The sequence below is a fragment of the Athene cunicularia genome (genome assembly GCF_003259725.1).
Source record: "Athene cunicularia isolate RWA chromosome 8 unlocalized genomic scaffold, athCun1 chr8_part1, whole genome shotgun sequence".
In the NCBI taxonomy this organism is placed as follows: Eukaryota; Metazoa; Chordata; class Aves; order Strigiformes; family Strigidae; genus Athene; species Athene cunicularia.
Genome location: NW_020799109.1, coordinates 33,959,841 through 33,985,313, shown reverse-complemented (window position 1 = coordinate 33,985,313; position 25,473 = coordinate 33,959,841). Strand labels below are relative to the sequence as shown.

Sequence of the window (25,473 nt, the reverse complement as noted above, 5' to 3'; positions counted from 1 at the left end):
AGGAATTGAATTTCCCTTGCAGGCCCCTTAACTTTCTATTGCTTAATGGCAAAGCCAACCTTCAGGAGGATTTGAATTATCTTCTTTCCTTTTTCAAAGACCTCCTCGGCTGTGTTCCCCCATACAATGATGTCATCAATATACTGCAGGTGTTCTGGAGCCCCACCTCTCTCCAGTGCAGTATGGACCAGTCCATGGCAAATGGTGGAGCTGTGGTTCCACCCCTGGGGCAATTGACTCCAGGTGTACTGGATGCCTCTCCAAGTGAACGCAAACTGTGGCCTGCACTCTGGCACTATTGGAATGGAGAAGAACACGTTAGCAATGTCAATCGTGGCATACCACTTGGCTTCCTTCGACTCCAGTTCATACTGGAGCTCTAACATGTCCGGCACTGCAGCACTCATTGTTGGTGTGACTTCATTCAGGCCACGGTAGTCCACAGTTAGCCTCCATTGGCCATTAGGCTTTCTCACTGGCCATATAGGACTGTTGAAGGGTGAGTGAGTTTTGCTGATCACCTTCTGGCTTTCCTTATACTCTTGTGTGTCTGATGTGCCAGGCCATCGGATTCACACTGTCCAGAAAATCCAATTATCCCTTTCCTCCACCTGGCTGGAGGCAGGGCCCCTCTAATCCTGCTCATCATCACTCACTTCTTGCAAGAATGTTTCACTGGTCCCCTCAAGAGGGTCAGACATAATGTTCACCATTCTATTCTGTCCGGGGGATTTCTGACTGGACACTGGAGCTGCGCTCTTCTTGGAGGACTTCCCTTCCGTGATGGTCTTCCCTTTCAGCTGCTCTCCTTGTGCAGGTAGGGCAGCAGTGGGCTGTCCATCCTGCTTCCTCATGTTTTCTCCATGGTCACGGAGGAAAAACCACAGGGTGCCTCGTGGTGTGTGCCTTCTGCTGCCTTTCTCTTGGGTGGGGAAACTTTTACTTCTAATGGCTGAGACATTAGCCCGTGCAGGTGGAACATAGGACATGTCATCTTCCACTTTCTGGACCCTCTGAGACAATTCCTCCACAGCTGAAACCCAGGAATGTTGAGATGAAGGGAGATTACCCTCATATTGCCGGAGCTTGCTAACCATTTCATCCCCTGTTAGAGTGTGGGTGTCTGTCCACCAGGACACTATTACCAATGCTTTCTAGTGCGCTTCTGGTGCGCTCTTCAGGAACTTTCGCCACATCAGGTGTGTGCAAGGGGCCTGATCTAGGTCCATGGGTGACTGCTCATCATTCAGATCACCATAGATCATCTCAAACACAGACAGTTCCCTGAGGTTCTGGATGCCTTTCTCAATGCTGGTCCGTTTGCCTAGCTGACATAGGATATCATCCTTGTAGGGGTGCCTCTCCCTTACACTGAGCAGGAGTCGCTTCCAAAGGCTGAGGTCTTGAGTCTGTTTCCCTATTTCCCTATCAATGCCAGCGTCCTTGGCCAAAGATCCCAATTGCTTGGCCTCTCTCCCCTCCATTTCAAAAGCACTGGCTCCATTGTCCCAGCATCGGAGCGGCCAGGTGCAAATCTGCTCGCCTCCCAGGTGGCCAAAATCTCTCCGCATATCTCGCAGCTCAGTTGGGGACAGAGATCTGACGATCACCTCTGGCCCTTCCTCCTGTTCCCGTGCTGGGCCTGGCTCATCCCCATCCCCCACTTTGCGAGCTGACTTTCTGGTATATTTTGTTTTCTGTATCGGGGCGACTGATACCGGCACTGTCTGGATCTCTGGCTCAGCTGCTGTGCTGGTGGAGGTGACTGAGACTGGCTCTGCCTGTTCCCCTGGCCCAGATACTGTACCAGTAACTTCAATCTCAGATTCTGTAGCCTTTTCTCCCCCCTGAGGGCAGTGGGTGATATTATAGAGGACACGGTAGGCATGGGCAAGTCCCCAACACATTGCAGCCATTTGTGTCTCCTGGGTTTTGCCAGATTGGTAACATACCCTTTCTAAGAACTCCATCAGCTTCTCAGGGCTCTGCATTTGTTCAGGAGTGAAATTCCAAAGCATTGGAGGTGCCCACCGACTCAGGCCTTTGCCCATCTTTTCCCACACCCCTTGCCACTCACTATTTCCTAACCTCGGGGCAGGTTTCCAGGCACTGCTATTGGTAGAGAAGTGCCACATGGCCCAAAACAAGATCTGACAGGCATTCAGAAAACACAGTTCCACAATCACACTGGCCTGGATGCTCCAAGGATAACTGAAACTCCCCGAAACTGAGAGGATCTCTTCCCCTGGCTCACCCACAGAGGGGGTGAGACCCCTAACAAAAGCCCAGGCAGCAAACAGGTACCCGCCCGCCCCCACAAACAGCGATACAAGTACATTATAAGCAGTCAGTAGTCAGTATAACAAAACAAGCCCCTTTATACATTTTCCACCGACAAAAAACACCAGCACTGGGAACACACAGTGGATATAAAGAATAATCCAGCTCCCCTACGCAAACAAGCAGGCCAGCATTGCAAACATTTTCTTATCAAAAAGTACAAACAGAAAAAATTGCACCCAACACATTGCTCCAACACACTCTGGTCAGGGTCTGTCCCTTTTTGATTCTTATTTCAACCCTCTCGTGGCCCTCACTGGGTGCCAAAAAGGCTGTGGTGTTTTAAGCCCTGCCAGGACTGGAGATTACGTTGCCGTTGTCCTTCCCCACCCTCAGCCACTCTGGCTGGAAGTGAGGCACAAACCCCGGGTTAAAATAAGAAGAAAATTTTATACAACAGTGTAATAAGTAATCTGAACAACAACAGTAGGAATGATAACAACAATAAACAACAATAACAGTAAACAAGACAAAAGATATACAGAGAAATACTGCAATGGTTACAGATAGCTCACTTGTGATGCTCCCTGTGACCGAAGCCACAAAGGAAAATGTTCCCGCTCCTGCGCCCTGACCTGACATCAGCATGGTATGAATAACCCGGCTGGAGAACCCTTCCCCCTCTCTGCTAGGGAAACTTAACCCTATCCTAGCTGAACCAGGACAAGCACAAACCCCAAAACATGGGAAACCTCTGGAGTTGTATGTTCTAAGTAGTAGCTGAGAGATCAGTATTGAGACGTTTTAAATTCTTATTTTCAGACCCTGTGATGTTCACTGTTAATTGCATTCTCTTGCTTAATAAGGGGCATGCGTTGTAGGGAGAGGCTCTTGGAAGATCTCGCGATGTACGGGGAAAATAGAGGCACATGAAAAGATCTCGCGATGCATGGAAAGAACAGGGAACTAAAGATCTCGTGATGTACAGAAAGGCGTATATAAAGCAATTGCGCAGTTAATAAATCGAACAGATAGCATCTACCATATTGGTGTTTGTGCTTTTGTTCCCGCGAAGGTTAACCTCCTGTAGGGGTTAGCTGTGATCTGAACGCCACATTTCTGTGGCTTAGCAGATAGAAAAAAACAGCTAATGCCTTACCACAATTATGCATGTACATTTTTAGTATGGTATTGCACTGAAAATGGAGCTGGGTAATAATTAATGCAGATTCAAACTGTACTTAAAGTGTCTCACCATGTTTTGCTTTATGTCTTTGTTTTATACCTTGCAATGTCTAATCTAAAGATTAAAATGCATTTTCTAAAAGGGGAGTTAACACAAAACAACAAAAGCCTATGTTCCTGATAGCTTGCTGATTATAAGTTCAGATTCAAAAAAAAAGTAATAAGTCTTGGAAGAATGTTTTTGGGAAGTTTGTGGGATTGCCATAGCTGCTTTTACATCAGTCCTTCACCATTCCTAAAATTAAAAAAAAAAAAAAAAAAAATAAAAAAAAAAAAAATAGTGTTGTCCAGAAATATCTAATGGGTGTGAAACTGCTGAAGTTTCATCATCTCATCATCTCATCATATCATATCATATCATATCATATCATATCATATCATATCATATCATATCATATCATATCATATCACATCATATCATATCATATCGTATATCATATCATATCATATCATATCATATCTCATCATATATTGTATATCACATATCATATATCGTATATCGTATATTGTATATCATATATCATATATCATATATCATATTATATTATATCATATAATCATAATACTCCAGACTTCAGGCTGCTGTGTTTTGTTTAGATTGTTGGGGTGGTTTAGGGCTAATGGAAAACATCCATTAATTGTGAGATTTGCTTTATGGTGATGTGGTCTAAAAGTAACAACTTTTTAAATTTTAATTTGCTTCTGGTGTTTGATCTGTTAAGACTCACATTTTTCAACTTTCATCTGCTGCCCTGAAGGATGTAAGTGCATTTTAAACTAAAATTATGTCTGGATATTTTTAAAATGCAAATCATGAGGCCAGATTTCAATTAAAAAATAGGAAGTAGCTTGAGACTAAGAATAAAAACCTAGGCAATGGTAACACAGATTGTCACCTGACAGCCTAAGCAGAACAGTAGATATTATGACATCTTTCTACTGGGGATGTGTGGCAAGGTTTTGGCAGCTGGGACTGCAGAGGTAACCCTTGTGAGGGGAGACCGGGGCTTCCACTTGACAGACCCAACTGGTTCCACTCATCTCCAACAGACCTGCCACTGGCCAAGGCTGAGTCCATTGGTGACACTGGTGACACATCTGTGATAACATATTTAAGAAAGGGTAAAAAATGCCTCTCAGCAGCTGTGAAAGAGGAAGGAGAAAATGTGAGAGAAGCAACCCTGCACACACCAAGGTCAATTAAGAAGGAGGGGGAAGAGGTGCTCCAGGTGCTGGAGCAGAGGCTCCCCTGCAGCCCATGGTGAAGACCATGGTGAAGCAGGTTGTTCCCCTGCAGCCCATGGACACCACAGTGGAGCAGATGTCCACCTACAGCCCATAGAGGACCCCACACCAGAGCAGGAGGATGTATCCTGAAGGAAGCTGCAGCCTGCGGAGATCCCACACAGGAGCAGGCTCCTGGCAGGAGCTGTGTCCCACAGAGATGAAGCCATGAAGGGCTGTCCATTAGGCCTGTGAGGGACCTACAATGGGGCAGTCTGTTCCTGAAGGATTGTGTCCTGTGGGAAGGACCTCATGCTGGTGCAGGGAAAGAGTGCATGGAGGAAGAAGCAGAAGAGATGTACTGTTATAGACTGACCACAATCCACCCCCTTCACTCCTCATGGGAAGAGGTGGAAGAGTCAGGAGTAAAGTTGAGCCTGGGAAGAAGGGATATGTAGGGGGAAGGTGTTTATAGGTTGTTGTTTTTTTATTTATTATCCCACTCTGTTAATACTTAGCAATAAATAAAACTGATTTTCCCCAACTTGAGTCTGTTTTGCCCTTGACAGTAATTGGTAAGTAATCTTCCTGTCCTTTTCTTGACTCAAGGTTTTTCATGAAATTTTCTCTTCCATCCTGTTGTGGGGGCACAGTGTAAGAGTGGCTGGGGGTGTCTGGCAGCCAGCCAAGGACAATCTACCACAATCTTCTAATTTTTGTTTCTTAGGAATGACAAGATGTAATCTTGCTGAAATGCTGAGACTCTGGTTGATGTTATCCATGTGTCTGTAGCCCTGTGTGGTACTATGTCCTTTCTTTCCTATTTTCCATTGATGTTGCCTTTCTTGAGCTAGGGTCTTTCTTGCAGACATGATATGAGCATCATGTATGGCTGAGTCACCTGCAAAGAGAGGTTTGCTAGTTGTTCGGAATTTTTATGATTTCCTGTATAACATAGCAACTGTCAGCTGGGTTATATAACTATTGCTATTTTTCTTTCCATGAGGAATCCATCTGAAAAGGTCTCAGTCACCAGCAGAGAGGGAATATTTGAGTATGAGAGATTTGAGATGGCCTATGCAATCTTCAGTTCCAATTGGGAGATTGCTGCCTGTTATATTCAAGACACATTTATTAATTAGTTTTAAAATAGAGAAAAAAATGGCTAAATCTGAAGTTCACCTATACTTTTGCATAATATAGGGGGTTTTTAAATATAGAAAACAATACAATGAGAGGTGGGAAATGGAGGAGGATAGAATGCCTTCATTATCTAAGCCCTTCAGCTGGTTTTGGTTCTGAGTTTTCTCATTTTCTGTCCTTTTAACATAATTTCTACTTATTTATCTCATTTCTTAACAGATCTAAGAAATTATTTCACAGATGTTCCTATGGCTTAAATTTTAAACTTCTATGCATATTGTACATATATCTTGCAGTTCTGATGATGTCCAGCAGTTTGTAGTCTAGAGACAGCGGCCCATCAGCAAGTGCTGTTTTATAGAGATTTCCATAAATATAATCTATGGGGATTTTTCTAAATTCATTTAATTAACTACACAGATCTCATAAGGACGAAAATACCGGTACTTTTGAATGAAACCACCTTGTTTGTTGTGGTTAAATTGACCACCAAGAAGAAACAGTCAGCCTTGCAATAATGTCTTTGTTGATGACCTGTTGGTATTAAGCTTTTTTCTTTTTTTTCTTTTCTTTTTTTTTTTTTTCATAAAGTGTTTTAAAGTCAACATATTTATGACCTCACTTAACACTGTACCCACTTGCATTGTTGCCCATACACCATTTTTTTTCCCAAACACTAGCAGGTAGTTTTTGAACTGCTCTATATCTCCATCCTCAGAGCTATAACTGAGACAGGTTTTTTTGTTACAGTATTGAACAGAGTGTCTAAATTAAAGGAAGTTTCTGAGAAATCAATCTGTATGCTGTCTGATGTTATTTGCTAGCTTTCACTTATCAGCTGATGCTTCCAATTCTCCTCTAATGTCAGTAAATGACACTGTGTAGCATCCTTAGCAAGTGATCTATACCTTCATCTCAAGACAGTGGAATTTATTGCTTTTAATTAGTTTAACTCTTCACTCAAAAAGCTGTTTTCTTTCCAAGTTTTTTTTTCTTTCTAGCAAAACAAAAAATGAAATAGGACCACCAACTTTGCATTTTAATTATGTCAATAACGTTCAATTTTCTGGTCTTTTCTCTTTCCCTGAAGTTTAATTAATTTTGAGCAAGTAATAAGTTGTCATAGCTTTCAGTTCAGTTCCTAGATTCAAAATGAATACACTTCATTTGATGTAATTAGATTTGAGATCTGTTATCATCTCCATGAGCTCCTGTTCCTGGCTAGAAATCAAAATGCAAATATTTTACAAGGAAAAGAGCTCAATACTTTGAGTTAATGGTGAACAGTGTGGCCTGTGATATTGCTAGAATTGGACACATTATATTCATACCATGATTTATACCCATATCTTTCCAATCCTGTCACTACCATGATATTGTCCTGAGTACTACTTCAGTACATTCTTGCAGGGAATAGTCCTCTCTGCTTCTAACGCTTGTGTCTGACATCAGACTGAGAGAATTCAGTCAAAATAAGCCTTTTTCTTTCAGAACATGTAAATGGACTAAATTGTAGTGACCAGTCCAGAAGATCTGAGGTAGCTTGTGCTTTTCATTACCAGATGAAGATAAAAAACACATGCCAACATCAGCTGGAAGGTTATTGTTTCTCCTGTTCATCCCTAATTCTATAATGGTTGCTGGTTTCAGTGGACAATTTCACACATAGAGAAATCTATTCAGAACTTCAAACCTTAAAAAAAAATGTTTGGAAGATGTAGTTACATTATTAGGCTGAAAATCTATCATCCTCATCATCATTACATGCTACTTCACTTAAAAGAAACTAGACCAATGAACGTGAGTTCTTCTGTAGCAAACTTATAATGAAAAATACAACTTAGGAAAAAAAAGAAAAAACCTATGCATTGATCTCCAGTGCAGATAACTTTGCACTAAGTTTCTCAAGTTTGGTATTTAACTTTTTCATACGAAGAACAATGTCTGTTAATGTTTTTAAACATTTTAAACATTTAAACATGAAATATTTTTCAAGATTTACTGACACAGGCTTCTCTTACCATTCTCTATTCTTAGCAAGAGGAGTTCAGGAAATCTTAAAAAAATTAGTAGGGTGTACTAATATTTTTAAGAAACATGAACTCCCAGAACTTTAGTCCCTGAGTGGGAAAATCTGCAGCTATATTTCTAATAAGCCAAGAGATAATTTTATATGCTGAAGAGTCAAGAAAGATGTTGTTACATCTAGAAAGAAGAGTCATTAAATTTGAGGTGTGAAACTTGGAATGTCAATATATTAATTTTGTGAAAATTTTCATTCTCTTCATCAACTTTATCAGAAGAATGGATTAATGTTGGCTCATCTTGGGGAAAAAAACCCAATAAGTAATTGTCCCAAATAAGCAGAGTAGCAATTGTAATAATGTAATAATGTGAAATAATGTAAAATATTATTTTTATCTTTTCAGTATTCATAATTTTGCTTGAGTGACCATATCTTTTCTGCTAAAAATTACTGTAATTATTGCATATGAATCCTGGTAAAGTATCCTGTTTTTATTTGTCGGAAAATATTAAATGTATTATTAATAGAACATATATGTTTCTATAATGGCAGTGTTCTATAAGGCCAGTGTTCAGATGTCACTCATACACAGCTTTTGCTCCTTTAAGTCTTATATATTTTTTCTAGTTTTGGAGCCTGACTCTGTCAAAGTCTGACCATTTTGCTCTGGTCCAGCAAGAGTCTCAGGCAGGTATGTAAGTCTGTACTATTACAATATAATAAGACATGCATATCTAGTTTTGAGCTTGGCAATCATTACTTCTGATTGCAGAGTCCTTTCAAAAAAAAAGAAAAAAAAAAAAAAAAAGAGGTGAGACAATTCTGTTCAACTGTGATGCCTCAGTGAGTTGGAGACTCTCAAAGTGTGTAGTATAATAATGTATCACATTAACAAGCTTAGATATAATCTCAATGTATTATAATTATGTATAACATTAACAAGCTTAGATATAAAAAAATAAAAAATAATTAATCCTAATTGCAAAGACTGTAAGACTGCTGAATTTAAAATCAGATTGTTTATTCCACTCAGTGGCATCCTCTAGTTTTGCCCATGTTTAAGACATACAAATCTCTATGCAGTTTGCACTGGAAGTGTGATCAGCTTTATTATAATGCTATCAGGATCCCTTCATTATAATAAATGTTATCATGTTATTATACATGCCATCTAATACTACAAATAGAAAAAGGTAGAAAGAAAAAGGAAACTTAACCCTATCCTAGCTGAACCAGGACATAGTGCTAAAGCAATCTCTTCTGTGAGAGAAGAAATGCCCATCCTGGGTCAAACTTAGAGTTTAGTGCACTTTGTAAGGTCAGATAACTCTTTCCAGCAGGGGTCCAATATTAGTTGTACAGTTCTGAACTTTGCCGTTTGGCTGATAATGAGACAATTTGTAACAGTGAAATGGATAACATTGCAACCTGTCCAAGTTCTAAAACTGGAATAAAACCTAGTTTACTGGATAGTTGTGTTTCTATACTAATGAAAATACATTCTGTTCAGAACATGTTGAAAAGGTATTTTGTTCATGTTTTTATTCTCTCACAGTAAGATTGCAGGCAAACTCCATTTTCTTGCAAATAGACTTACATGACATGGTTTGGTTTTTTGTTTGGTTTTTTTTTTTTCCCCCCCCTTGCTTCTGTCATTGCTCATTTGCACCAGAAATCTTATTTCCATTTCTTTCCATCCAGCAGAACAGTGTTATTTATTATTTTGCTTCCTGCTGATTATTGATTCCACTCTGCTGAATAGATTACAGTTGCTGGCTGAATTATTTATTCCTCTGGGAACAAAGAAAATCTTTATAAAAAGAAAGTGTTTAGTAAGCTTATCTGCTGGTCCTTTCAGTTTTGAGATTCAGGCAAGACCTAGCTGGAAATTCCAGGCTCTTCTTGTTGGGCTTTTTTTCCAGCTGAATGTACTGACAGTCAAGTCAGGAGTGCATTTCATCCATTAGTTGCAGCTGAAGTAATGTATGTCTTTATGTAGCGCTTCTGATTTTGAGTACTTTATCCTCAGTCACAGAAGTTTTGGAAAGATTAGCACTTCTTTTTTTTTTTTTTTTTTTTTTTTTTTTTTTTTTTTTTTTTTTTTTTTTTTTTTAACAAAGGTGTTCTTCAGCATCTTTTTTGGAACAAAGAAGCACAATTAGCTCAACTTTTTTGATTTTCAGATTCTATCACAGGAGATAAAAATGGTGAACTCCAGTTAAAAAACCTTGGAAATTTTAAGTTAGGAGCCAGCTGTGCTGTATGTGTGGAGGTAGTGTATAGGGGACAGGCCTTGTGAAAAGAGGCTTGAATATCAGAGGCTAATGCAGGATTCACCTCAGTATGCAGGGATATCAAGAAAGCTACTTTTATCAAAGATTTATATCATTTATCAAGTTTTGTTGTAGCTATCAGCTACCCAGGTGTAATTCAAGTCTGAGTTATGACTCTGGTAACGGTTAAGATTTGGTGGAAGAAGATGTGAAGTACACATTTTCTAGTAGATTCTCTTTAGCTAAAGAGAGATATAAGAGGTTATCCTGCGGAGTCATTGCACTTTGCTGTAGGTGCTGGCTCTGTAGTTGTAATTATAGCTTTGATTTCGTACCCTGATCATGGCTACATGTAGCAGGGTTCTGAAATTATGAAAAGGTTCATGGGGTCTAAGACTTGTCACATCTTTCAATGTATGGTTGCATAATCACTGGCTGAAATAAAGGCCAGGCCTTGAGTTATTGGAGGGCTTAGCTTTCCAACGGTTAAGGAACACACTTAATTGCTGGGTGCTTGTAGGCTCATCAGTTAGTAAATTGTTTTATCTCGACATCTGTGTTGTTTCTTCCACTATTTTCTAGATGTTACTGCTTACTGTATCGATATGATATTGGTTAGGAGTAAAATGAAGGTAAGATTAGAACAGCTAAATGCAGAATAATCCATTTGAACTGTTGTATGCTACATGACCATGAGAATTATTAATGGATTGGATGAAATTCAAGTCCTGTTTTTCACTATATTGATGAGGTTGTTGGTTCTACATTATTTATGGCAAGGGTTTTAGAATTTGAAGATTGAGGATCCCACACTATTTGTAGATTCTGCAAAGCCCTTAATGTTTGGGTAAGTCTTAGCATGGATTTAGGAGAAAGTTCTAGTTAGGCATGCAGATCTGGACTATGATACAGAATAGTGTTAAGGGTTAGGGCTAGGAAATGTAAAGGCTCTGTAGTCCATGCTTCCAGATTCCCCAGGGTAGGAAGATTAGTAGAGAGGGTAATGATGCCCCTCAAATTCAATCATCATTAAGATTAGATTAAGGAAAATCAAAGATTGAAGGTTTATTGCAGCCTTCTGGAAGGACTTCAGTGTTAAGGAATGAGTATATATATTAGGAGCCAAAATATGTTATTTTCTACTAAAGCAAAACAGCCTAAAATTCCAGATTGAGGGTTAGGGGGCTAGCTGGTATAGTTTTAGGACAAAACTTTATTCTACATTTCATTTTATTGATAAAGTTAGAATTTAGGTCTTGGACTCAAAATTGCACAGTCAGTTTTCATTGCATGAGGAAAAATCCTCAGAGGCAGAAAAAAGGCCACTGCTGATTATCATCAAAGCCTTATATTTCTACTATATCATGGTAGCCTAAGGCATCATCATCCATATTTAAGAGCCTTTTTTTTTTTTTTTTTTTTTTTACCAGATGCTCTTTGGCCCTGAAAGTGAGGAAATGGTTTGTGTTAAAGATAGATAATGCCTTATGTTGCCTTTTATTGTAGGTTAGTTTCCTCCAAATGTAATTCTAGGTGGATTAGGGTTTAGCAATCTAACATGCAGAGTTCCATTTATTAAAGAATTTCTTTCGTCCACAGAAAACTGGTTTCAGTAAAGAACAGATTGATTTACTGTTGTTTAGCAGAGGAATATTACCATGATGCAAAATAATTTTAGGATTTAGATTTCAGTTAGATTTTCAGATTTTAAGCTGGATCAATTTTGGATTCTTCTAAAGCAATAGAATGAGAAAGTAGATTGCTGTTTGTACTAGCCAGTGCCTGATTGTTGGCATTTTAACCAAGGCCCACGTTGCCGATAGTGAACTTTGTGGTTAGAGGGCGGTTTTCAAAGTGAAATGCTCAAGAACCCAACCCACTACTGCATTCTTCAAGGCCTACAAAATGAGGAGGTGAGCAGAGGCAAAGAAAAAATTGATTATTTTTGTTATCGTTTAGTATGGGGAAAGGTTTCTTGTATTTTAAATGGATAGGGTTTAGCAACTAGAATAGTGAAACATCAGGAGCCCAGCTTGCTTTTGGATTTGACCACAGAGGCAGAAAGGTTAGTTTCTGCAGAGGCTTTATATTCTCTACTTGTTCTCTAGTTGCAACGTAAATTAGGTTACAGCTGGGTTTGGGAAATTAAAGCTCCAAGAACTCAGTTTATTACTTGATTTCATACTTCCCACCCACTGACTTAGATGGAGAGCTTATGCTGGGAGTGTTGGACTGAAGCCTTTGGGAAATAAGCTTAAAGAAGTGAAATTGGTCAATTTTGTTCAATTTAATTTTGTATCATTGCTAGAGACAGGAAGAGGCCTATTAGAGCTGGTGGTTTCTAGTGACATAAAGTCTCATGGTATCTTTTAGTGTTACAGACAATGTGATAATTTTAATTAAGATTAGGGTTTGGGAATCTAAAACTAGCTATTCTACTGGACCAAAAGAATAGAGAAGGCAGCCAATAAGGGCAAGTACTTTATGTAGTCTTTTTTTTTTTTAATATAATGAAGTTTACTGTTAGCATTCTGGTCAGGAACAGGGCTGGGGAGTTTTAAGATGTTACAAGCTACTCTTTTACTGGATTCTCCAACTTCCTCAGTGTTTTAGTAAGAGAGAATGGTTTATCTTTCCTTACATCGGGATCTGGAACCATGAAACCAGAGCATCTGGAACCAACATTTAGCAAAAGTCTTAGTCTAGGTTGCTATTAGATTGTCCTGGCATGATGATGCAACATAAGGTCATTTGTGTTTGACCTTGCAACAAGGTCTTTTGCCTTAATTGTGATGCAGTTGGGAACTGTGGTTACTGTTAAAGGTTTTTTTGAAAAAATATTTCAATGTGAGTCACCAGTGTGGGAAAAGACTTGCTTTTATTCACTAATATTTTACAGAATCACAGAATCATCGAGGCTGGAAAAGACCTTGAAGATCATCTAGTCCAACCATTGACCTTGCACTGAGAGTTCCAAACTACACCATGTCCCTTAGCGCTATGTCAACCCTACTCTTAAGCACTTCCAGGGATGGGGACTCCACCACCTCCCTGGACAGCCATTCCAACACCTAACAACCTGTTCTCTAAAGAAATGCTTCCTAATACCTAGTCTAAAACTCCAAGAATTTATGAAATAAGGTTTTCCATATTACACTTTAATCTAGAAGTTCTTTTCTAGTAGTTTTACCATATGCCATTAGAGTTAAATGAAAACACTGTGCCCTGTGTCTTTAAATGAAATCTCTTTGAATCTGTAATATTTCTTAAAAACATAGGAGATATAAAAATGTATAATAAGATTATCCTAATTCATGCACAGTGCACATTTCCAAAATATCAATTCATACTATGAATGTTATATAGTTAAGTGTAAGAGAAAGGTCAGAATAGTTGGGGTTTTGCCATTGTCTTTGACCATGCTATATTGAAGGGTCAGATAATAACCTGAAAAACTGATCACAGGAATGTATCCAGTAGAACCTGTACCCTTCCTTGAGTACTGATATAACAGATGCTCAAAATAAACTGTGCATCAGTATATTCTTTGGAGAGATGTTGTTGAAGGGGACATTTAGACTAATATTATCATTGTCATAGAATCACAGAATCATTTAGGTTGGAAGGGACCTCCTGAGATCATCTTGTACACACATGCACACACACATCCCTTCTCAACAGTGTCTCCTAGAGCAGGTTGCCCAAAACTTCATCTAGTCAGGTTTTGAATATCCCCACAGATGGAGACTACACAACCTCTCTGGACAACCTGTTCTAAAGTAGAACTAATTTGCCTAAAGATGACATAAAATTAGTTCCCATTCCATAAAAACCTACCATGTTTGAATGAAGTGTCATGTTCACTAACATTACAGCCAGCTATCTCATGTCTTCTTATTGTCATAAAAGCAAAATCTACCCAGGATGGTTCCCCTCAAAGGCAGTAGATATGTCTGAGAAAGCCCAAAAGAGTGGGAGAGTGCTTTGAGGAATGCTAGCCCTATTTTCATATACTTTTCTAGGCATCCACTAATGGCCATTTTCAATAGTAAGACAGATATTGAACCAGGGAGACCTTTGATCTAACCCAGATGGTATATGGCAGTTCTTATATTCATATTCTTATGTTTAGGAAGCAAATTTGTAGCTGCTATCCAATTGCATTGAAGGTACTGGGGAAAATAACAGTTATTGACCCAGAGTAAGAAGAGAGAGATGAAAGTCTGAGAATGAAAATTAATTTACTCTAGAATGATTACAGTTAGTGCTGGTAAATAGAGGCAACACTGCTGCAACAATTTGCAATTAATTTCTGTTCTAAATGGCATAATTTGGTGATTTTTTGTGATTTGTTGTTGTTAGGAGTATTTGAGTGTATGAAGGAGTGAAGGTCTGCAGTGTCTCGTATTCTGTTGGGAGGTGAGGATCACAATCTTAGATTTCAAAAAGATCTTTTTATCCACTTTTTCCTCCCTTTTTTTCCTCATCCTCTGTGTCGGTACAGAAGGTTTGTTTCTCTGCCTGATCCAGTGAGGTGAATAGTGAAGTGACAATCCTCAGTTAGTGAGGAAGCTCTTTCAGGATGCAGATGATATCAACAGAGATATAAGGAAGACACAAGGTCCTGGCTCCAGATGCTTAGGTGGTTTGTTCATAAAGACGGATCTTGCTTTGAAACACTGCTTTCTTTTCTTCTTCTGTTTCTTTATTTTATTTTTCCTGCTGTGCTGCAGACTGAGGAGTAACAGATACCACTGAAACTCTCATGTACCCTGCTTTAAATTTCCATTCAGCCACTCTGCTCATAAAATCATGCACAATATTAATATGAAATAGTTGATCTTGAATAAAGGATGGCAAGATTAAATGAATTAGAAAGGATTTTTAACATGAAGCTTTTCCAAAATTATGTTTTAATTATTTGTAAATCCACACTTTTGCACAGTCTTTTATCTCACAGGTATACACTAAATCTACCATCTTGTACCATTTTGTCAAGTGAGCGGAAGATGTTTGTCTTTTTACTAAATTAAAGATTTATAAATTCTGTTGTGCATTAGAATGAACACTGGCTATAAATTTTGTAAAATACTCCAATCTGTTAAATGTGTTTCATGAATACAGAATCCAACTCTCTAAAATCAGCACATTTGAATTTGTATCCTCACTTTGTCTCTTAGTCATTTGACTTTTCATTTTCTAAGCATATAACCTGCAAGTAGTTAACATGGCCAAGGGGCACTGCAGGACCGCTTCTCCAAAATTACACAGGGGACATGTTGTTAAGTACATTTTGGCTTATGATTTACATTCTGTGTTCAAATCTTTCAAATTACATTTTAAGAGGCTTTTATTTTGCATGTGTCTCTTTTCAGCAGCAGTAAGCCATTTGTGAACATTTGGCTTCTCTCAGGTTTTCTGTCATGCTCACAAGTACTTTGGGGACTGTAAATCATCACTGTGTGTGGCAGACATAGGGAATAGTCATCAGCCTATGTGCCCACACAGGCATGCTGTCATGTCTATGTTGTCAAAAATCAGTCTTTATTGTCTATATATAGACTGGAAACCCTACAGGGTTTAAGTAAAGAGAGTCTCAAATTCCTAAACTGTGTTCCACTGCCCTTTGCAGTTCATTGTACCTGAAACTTTCTGAGGACACTGTCCAAAGTTGTTATCAAGTCTTCTTTCACTACTCCTTATATTGACCTGGTTTAGGAAGAGTTGAGACGCTTGGGGTTTTTTTGAGGAAAAGCAGTTCACTCTATTTTTCCAATGCTACACAGGTAATATATTTATATTACAATCTATCAAAGTAATGCACCTAATCTTGTGTATTGTTCATTGTGGCTTATTGAAAAAATATTAGTCTATCAATCAACTGAAATAAAAGAAGAGAATAAAAAGTTTTTATGAAGGAGGACAAAAAGGAACATACTACATTCAAATGAGAAGCCACTAAGGTATATTTTGTCTTTTCCCAAGTAATAGCAAAAAACTTTTGTGTAATTTTAAAAAATATGTCCTTTAGCAGCCCCTTTAATGTGATTCCAAATGGAATTGAAAGCCTAAGGGAGTAGCTGTCCCAGTACTTTTAAAACATATTATAACACCTCTGCAATATCATGAATAGATGAGGAAAATCATACTTTATTTCATGTTTTTCAAATTATTTAGAATAGCTTAAATTAGACTTAGATTTATAGACCTTTGTGATGACACAGATCATGTAGTCTCCACAAGAAAGATAAAGGTATGAGATATCAGGATCCCTCAATTCTCTACACTGGCTGCCCCTATGTCCAAGGTGACTGAAATTTGGGGGTTAAAACCATAATACAGGAGCTTCTCTGAAATTACTTAAATTCTTTGATATCTCAAGGGAAGTAAATGGTGCTCATTATAAATAAGTTTCACTAGCTAATAGGAATCCTTCTGGCTGTATGCATGCAGCACGACAGGGGATGGATTCACCAGACTACGATCACAAGTAACAAAACAGCCTTTTTCCAGTGGAACAGACCAGCTTTAATGACTTCTTTTGCTAGATTTAGCTTGGATACTATGTACTTTTGCTCTTTCAGTGTCTGAGCTGGAATGAGTAGAACTCACTAAGGTGCCCTTTTATCTACAGGATACCCAGACTGTCTGATTTGTTGGAATATATCATCCTCACTGTAATTACAAAATTACAGAATTACTGTGGCTAGAAGGGACCTCAGGAGATCTTCTAGTCTACACCCACTAATCATAAAGGGTCAGCAATAGCAGGTTGCCCAGGACCACATGCAGTTTGCTTTGAATGTCTCCAAGGATGGAGACTCCATAAACTCTCTGATCAACCTGTTCCAGTGTTTGACCACCCTCAAGGTAAAAAATATTTCCTTATGTTCAGGCGCTTTTTTTTTTTTTTTTTTTTTTTTTCTGATTTGTGCCATTACCTCCTATCCTGTCACTGAATACCTCTGGCTCCATCTTCTTCACTGCCTCTCACCATCAAATATTTATACACTTTGATAAGATCCCCCCTGTCTTCTCTTCCCAAGGCTGGGCAGCCCCAGATTTCTGAACTTTTCCTCATATTAGAGTTGCTCCAAGTATCTTAATTATTCTCACTGGACCTGCTTCAGTATTTTGTACTGGGAAGCCCAGAACTGGACACAGTATGTGGCCTCACCAGTGCTAAGGGGAAAGATCACCACTTCTGACCCTAATTAAGCTATTAATATCTGTGATGATGACAAGGATTCCACCTCCCCTTTTTTCTCCACAAGGCACCACTTTTAAACATATTTACATGGAAAATAAGTGGGGTTTACATTCTCATTTTTATCAGTGAAGAAATATTTGCTATTTAAAGTCTTGAACAGCTGTGATAAATTTATCTGTGTTTTGAGGTATATGCTGACATATTTCTCATGCAAAAGCCAGGTTTTGAGTGATTGGACAATTAGTCCCAAAGATCTAAGGTGATCGTTTTTCTGGCTTATGGATTTGATCAAAAACTGATCCATTCTAGTCCCTTTGTGGTATTGCTCACTGCACACTTTTAATAATCAATCCATGATGGGCCATTGGTTGAGGGCACTGACAGGTCTTAGTGGTCTGCCCAGCATCACATGGGACCTCTCCTGCCCATAGCCTGGGAACTCCACCCAGGGCCCTCAGCCCCTGCCCAAGGAAGACAATTGGGTAAATTCCAGAGATGACTGAGAAACTGTTTTTGACTTATGCAATCAGAGGAGTCAAATGACCAACCATTTGCAGCATGGTTGACCCTAAAATTAAGACCATCTCTTGCTGGCCAGCTCCCAAAGCAGTCAGCAATAAAACTTAAGTTTAAGTGACTGGCAGAGGCAGTCTGTCATCAACTGAAAACATCTTTGAAATTCCAGCACTGGTAGTTTTATTGCAGTTATGAGTAACCTCATCATAAAGCAAAATAAACTTTAAGATCTGATGGAGAGGTGATTCAGCCTGGTGCTCAGTAAGTGAGGTAAATGACATGTTTCAAACAAAGGACAGAAAATGTTGGAAAACAAGATTAAAAATGTAAAGAACACATTTTCCTTTAAGATTAGCTTCCACCTATAGTTAAAAGTTGGTAACATAATAAATACAAATGTTTTGTTACTCATTTTGGATGTTTGGGGTTTTTTTTCCCCCCTTTGTTTAAACAATAATAAAAACCTTTTTTTTTTTCCTTTAAAGGGTTATTTGTTTCATTTCAAGCTGAAATCAAAGTATTTCCTGAATGCTAGCCCACTGTAGCAGCCAGCTAGTTAGTCACAGCTCAACAAAAGCACAACCATGGAGGTAACATAATTGAAGAACTGTAAGAATTTTGAAAGTAAATATGTTTAGTCAGAAACCTTTGTGAATATTTCTTACATAAATATTTGCAAAATGTTCATAAATTCCCCATAGCTTCTGGATGAAACAAAATTCAAATCTGTTCTTAACTATTCATTGTATGCTTAAGTGTTTGGCTAGATATTGCTAAAAATGAGATGAAAATTTCCATATGTCACCAGAATCACCTGTACAAGTAAAGTTTTGCACCCACTGTGAACAAATGATCCAAAAGAGACTTTTCTTTCAGGATGCTTTCAATGAACAGAGTGAAGTATATTCAGTAGCTATGAAAATAACACAACTACTGAGGGAAATGTATAAATGAAAGAAAAAGGAATGAGAAATAGTGGTACAAGGCACAGCCAGTGGCATGGATTTAGAGGGTAAAATTAAATTAGGCAAGTCTGGTTGTCTTTTCATAAAATAACTAAAGTAATAGATCAAAGCAATGATTTACATGAAGAGCTATAGGAGAAGATGAACAGGGAATTTTACTTGAAAATGAACTCTAAATGGTATGGGTAGATGTTATCCATGCTATTGAATGTCATATGAAGACCTCAAAAAAAGTCTGGTGAAAAAGCATTGAAAACAGTCCTGGATCTAATCCTATCAAAAGATGGGGTTTTGGACCCATCTTTCAGAACAGCACTGATTAAGGCTTCTGCATCCATCTGTAGGGCATTACAAGGCTTGCTATATAGTGTACTGAACTCAATTTGTAATGAGTTGAAATTATTCAAAAGACTAAAAAATATTTTGTATTTTCAATGCATTTGACTTTTATTTGCTTTTTAAGAATTACAATGAAAAATGCAGCTGAACCCATTACAATTAAGTTTTAAATCCTGTTGATAAACTGAATGTTACAAACTAATAATTTATCTTTCATGTTGTACCTTTGGGTACAACAGAATTTACAGATTTTTTTCCTAGTGGTTTGGGTGTAAATATTCAGTAAGTTTTGGGTTGTTTGTTTTTTTTTTTTCTCCGAGAATTTGACCTGGATCAAATTTTACTGCCATTTGAGAAGTCCATCTCTGAAATATATATTTCTGCAAAAGAAGGGGCCAGGGCACAATGCAGGGGTTTAGGAGTTCACTTTTCCTACAGCTGTCTCCCACCCACTGTTTGGAATATGTAGAACACGTCAGGGAGAAATGAATATGCATACAAAAAGAGACATATTTAGATAAGCTAGAAGAAACGTTCATGCCAATTTTAGATGTCTCTATAAGGCACTTATTACTACAAGAAGCCACCTAGTGCATAACTAATCTGTCACACAAAGCAAATAAAAACAGGCTTCCTCAAAAACTCATGCTGTTCTTCTGTAAGAACTCTAGTGCATGGATACTGGATGGTAATTCTAGTGTCTCTCAACACCACAATCAGAAGTTCAAAGTCTTCCAGTGGAAAAAGAAAATTTCAGGTTCTGCCAACATAATAACTGTAAAAAAAATCAGACATTTAACTTTTACAAAATAGACTTGCAGCCACTATTTATATAAAATAGAAAGAAAAAAAAAAGAAAAAAGTGTGCTATTCTTGGAATGAAAATTTAAATTTATAGAACATCATCCCTTTCTGCTCTCTTTTTATACATGTTAGATCTCCCTGTCCATTGACCTCCTACACTGCAACACTGATCCTCTAGACATAAGCTTCAAGTAACATAAGCTCTTGCAGGAACTGATTATGGTGCCATAAAGCATGGCATTCACTCCCCCTTATGGGTTTCTCGCTAAGCAGGTAGCAAAGTACTACCTTTATCCCAGGATCAGTCGGTTCAAGTCTTGTCACTTTTGAGAGAGGTCATTGGTATCTATGGTCCTTAACTGTGAGCTCATGATATAGAAATGACATTTAGAAATTAAACTGGATGTCTGATTCCACTTCTTAACAGGTTAACTTGCTCAGTGACTCAGTGTGAGGAAGGCTGCTATGTGCAAAGCCTTTTCAGTCTGTGCCATTCTCTTTCTTACACTCACAGAATCACAGACTGTTTTGGTTTGGAAAGGACCTTAAAAATCACCTAGTTCCACCGTCCTGCAATGATCAGGGACACCTTCCGCTCGACCAGATTGCTCAAAGCCTGGTCCAACCTGGCTTTGAACACTTACAGGGAGGGGGCAGCCATCATTTCTCTGGACAATATTTTCTCAGTATTTACTTCACTGCCTGCAACTCAAGGGTCTGGTGGTTTGACTGATTGAATACAGGCCCTGTGATACGCTTTGAAAGCTTGCTAGGCATCAGTCCCTAAGCTAACTGTATTTAAGTATTATCACAGTACGTATCATTTTATTTGGCTTTGTGCAGGCAAGAATCCCAGAGTCTTGGGGCATAAATATTACTGAGATGTTCAACTGTTATTTTTTTATATTTTCTCATCCTGTCAGTTTTCAAAAACCTACAGAATACAGAAGAATACATTTCCTTTTGCAGGAGATATGGACACGCACACGATCAATGTGATCAAGCAATGCCAATTTATTGAAGCTAAGCAAGACCTTTATAATGTTTTCTCCTGTACACGCGAATGGTACATGATACAATTCTTTATGACTGGATAGTTAACTTTGTTCACGCACTTTAAGCCTTCTTGCCATTGGATAATAAGCACCACATCAACCTTGCTTAACATCTTTCTCTGCCCAACCCATTTCCTGGAGTTGTTTGTTTGTTGAGTTCTTCCTCCCATCAGGGTTATGTCCTTGTCATGTCCTTGCCGAGGCTGAGGCTCCACCAGTCTTGCTCACATGCAGGATTGCTCACATGTCCATTATCTCGCAGAAAGTCGTTTAGGATCCCCACATCCTTTTACCAAGGGGGTGAGAGCACTTTCTTAATACATGTAGTACACTTAGCTTCTTTCTTTTTCTTGCTCCAAGATTAATCGAAATTTCCCCCTTTGTTATGTAAAATTAGTATTACACTTAAAGAAAATTCTGCTCTAAATAAATGAGGATTTTTTGTGTGGTTTTCATGTGGTTTTCCCCTTTTTAATAAACAAGTAAGAGACCATCAATACAGAATACGTTATTTACCAGTTAAAATCAAACTAATGTTAAGATAGCCTGAAGATCACTAGACTTCTTCTGTTAAACATGTCAGTGTTTCCATTTAGGATGAGCAAACCTGAAGCAAAAGGGTTAGTTTTTATTTCCCTAATTCTTTAATGCAGAAAGAGTGGGAGGAAAATAGACTTTTTCATGTGAAAATTACAGTCTTGTGGAAACTATTTTCAGTGAAATGCTGCCTGGTTCCAAGGAGCTGAAGTCAGCTAGGTCATCTGACTAACAATTAATCTCATGAAACACAAAGACATGGCAAGGAGCAGAGGAATAGCAGCAGGCAGCCTAACCAGGGAGAACTTGAGCCACTGGCTGGGTCAGTCCAAGGGCTATCTGAGAAGGAATTACCTGTGGTCCTGATGTGAGATGAAGTCAAGGAAATACATTTTCTCCCCAGACAGGCATGCAAAATAAAGGGAGTCACAGCCTACAGGAAGAACACTTTGGAGACAGCATAAAATTTATTATGGCTTGTTTTAAGAGGATTGTGGTGATGTGCAAGTCTTCCTATGTAATGCTTAGGGGAAGGACCAAAGGCAGTGAAAGAGAGAAATCAGGATGGATTGGGAAGGTCAAGTGTGGGAAAATAGGGGGAAAAGGAGATAAGAGGGGACAGTTTTGTGTAAACAAGTGCCTCTCGGCCGAGCCCTGTGCCTGATCACTGCAGTTGGCCCTATATTCACATTATATCCTATATCCAACTATCTTCTGCATGGTTGTGGTCCCTATTCCAGACCTTTGAGTCTGAATGACAGCACAGTCCAGGTGGGACAAGGTAACAAGCAGGGAGGTCTCAGGATGGTCACAGGAGAAGACCGCAGAAGTAAGTGTTCCTTAGATCTGGGTAACAGCATGCAGAAACCAGGGCCTAGAGACAGCTACTCCATAGACTAAGTGTCCACAACCCCTGGACAGACCTGTGTGTGTGTGTCTAGTTGGAGTACATGCTCAGTCTTGTTGCTAGCTGAACCATCCACGGTTCTCTCCTTATGCACCAAGCTCATCATCTCATCGTTGAAGGCTACCAGGTTAGGTAAGCACAATATCCCCTTCATAACTTCATACTGACTGTTCTCTTTACCTTTCATAACGTTGTAAATTGTTTCCAGGATTACTTGCTCTGACACCTTCCCAGGGTTTGAGGTGAGGCTAGTCAGATAATAGTCGCTCAGATTATCTTTCTTGTCTTTCTTGAAGATAGGAGTAATGGTTGCTTTTTCCCCGTTATCCTTCCCCAGTTGCCATGACCTTTCAAAGGTTCTACACATATTAAATATAGACAACTGATAATAGCACCAAGGTAGAACTGCACAAACTCAGAAACCTCTTTCCTTGTTAAAGTTATTCACATCTAACAAACTCACTAATTTACGGTGAGCACAATTAAGTTCTATCCAGCAGACAGTTAGACACCAGATCCTTCCACTTAAGGACGTAAACTGTCTTTTTCTTTGTGCCTTTCACCCTTTCAAAGGGCAATGTTTTAATAATTATTCTATTATTTTCTTCTATTTTGAGTAACAAACCCAAGTAAGAAATAAGGATTTAGTTTAGTTACCTGAGCTACAGCTGACAGAGGATGAAGGCAAGATAACAAAATGCTATCTTTCTTAATGGAAAGGAAGAGGAATCTCATAAACACCATTGCTGGATATTTTTCACTGTGATACACAAAGACTGTTCTAACAATAACAGCTTAGTAAATGGAAGTGATAAATTAAATGTATTCAGGGCCAAGCCTTCTAAAAATACTAAAATCCATTAAATTTCTTATCATTATTTAGAAACATTAAAAAACCCACATGTACTGTGATGAGAAGGGTAGACACTGTTGTATGTAGTTTATATTCTCAGCTGTGGGAAGAAACACTTCAAAGGGTTTGCTGAAGAACACTGTGCCAGATCATCCTAGTACTCAGCCCCAATAAATAATTATATGCTTCATCTGTACAAAAAGTTATCTAAATGTGTAATTGTCCTTGAAATGCTGAATTGTTATATACTGCTTTTTAAAAAATTACATTATCTCATTCTCAGGATTAGCAGTACTGTCTGCATACACACATATATGAATATATACACACACAGACACACAGACACACTTTGCCTAAGGTGATTTTGTGGTTTGAACTCGGCCAGTAGCCAATCACCATGCAGCCAATCGCTTACTTCCTCCCCCCATTAAATAGTAGGTTAAATAAAAATAAAAATAGAATTTTTAATTTTTTTTTTTTAATAGTAACAAAATAACAGTAACAATAGGAAATCCAAAAAGGTAATACCCAATGCAGTTGCTCACGACGCAACAACCTGTACTCAGCCTGCCCCCAGCAGAGATTCCAGCCACACCAGAGATCCTGCTGCGCTGACCAGAAACAGAAATGAGAGCACACACGCACCTCCTTTATATACTGAGCATAATGTCACATGATATAGAATGACTAATCTGGGCCAGTCCCTCTAGCTTTGCTCCCTCTCAGCCCCAGGAAAGTTAACTCTCTCCTGGCCAAAACCAGGACTGTTGAATATAATTTTCTGTGTGTATCACTGCTGCTGTGAATAGCTGTAAATAGCTTGTTCTTTCTTGTAACATTATTTGCAGTATATTTTCTGACAATCCTTTTTGCTAGCAAGCACATAAAACAAAATCTGTAACCTATTTCCAGATAAATGAGGAATGGCTGTTGGACATGGCTGGACAAGCTGTGATGAAGATGTTTGTTGAGGCATCTAAGCTATGCCATAAATGGCTGAGGCACTTCAGGCACAGACCTTTTCAGCCAGAGAGAACATCCTGTGATGACGTTGCCTCCAAGTGAGAGGAAAAGATTATGCTCCAAGGCCCATGCAGGTTTGCAGTTACCCTCATAAGCAGTTCATCTTTCTCTAGGAGCCCTGACTGGTTCTGTAGAAGCTCTGGTTGCAAGAGCACGCAGCAGTTGTTTTTTTCCAGCTACTGCCTGCTCACCTGCTACTGAACAGCCAGCCCTGCTTTGCATCACTTGAGTGGCAGCTGACTCTAGGGGCGGAAAGCATGTAACTGCTCATACAGCAATAATGCTATTCTCTTCCTCCATTACTGCTTACTACTTCATGTGCCCTTTCTAATCCCTGCTATGCACCAACCTCCCTTTGTCACTGGCCCTAAAATTACCAAAGTTATTCATATTATTATGCTGTTGCAGAAGATAAGTTAAATTGCTGCACAGAGAAATTCCAAAGCGCAGCTGAAAAATGATGATCTCATGCAAAAGAAAAATCAAATACATGCAGAGAATGACAGTCAGTCAGACTGTGAGAACACTATAAAATACAACCTGCATCTAAATAGTTTTTAAGTACACTGATTAAATAAGCATGTAATGTATATAATTTCACCTACTCAAATATTTAATGGCATAATTCTTTCATGTTCTTCCCACTCCCACCTTAGACAACTTGGAATTTATACAGTAATTAAATGCACCCTATTTTAATTAGCCTGATTTTCTATTTTTTATAAATACAGCACTGATAATCAGGTAATTTCCTTAATCCCTTTTCCAGGAGATTTTATCCACTAATTATCAGTTATTTTTTCTTGTTCTCTTACATCTGCTTCAAGATAACAGTAGATTAACTCTGGGGGAAGAAGAATTGGTTGTAACTGTGACCCTGATTTAGAAACAGAAAGATGTTTTTCAATTCATGTTACTGCGTTTGTCAGCTTCCAGCTTCCCTACGCCCTGATGATAAAAAGCCATTGCCAAAGGTACTAGAGGTATTTAACAGAAGAAAAGGAAAAAAAAACAAAAAACAAAAAACACCCAACCAAACAAAAAAAAAATCCAACAAAACCCACAAACTGAAA

The 25,473-nt window shown here is 38.6% G+C and overlaps 1 long non-coding RNA gene across 1 annotated transcript in view; it reads right to left on the bottom strand.

Moving 5' to 3' along the window:
* Nucleotides 1-13,911: 13,911 nt before the first annotated feature.
* The window catches only part of LOC113483038, a 160,022-nt gene continuing 148,460 nt past the window's right edge, over nucleotides 13,912-25,473 (bottom strand). The window contains exon 3 of the long non-coding RNA XR_003398947.1: nucleotides 13,912-13,951. This is a non-coding gene — a long non-coding RNA (uncharacterized LOC113483038). The remainder of the gene's footprint in view (nucleotides 13,952-25,473) is intronic.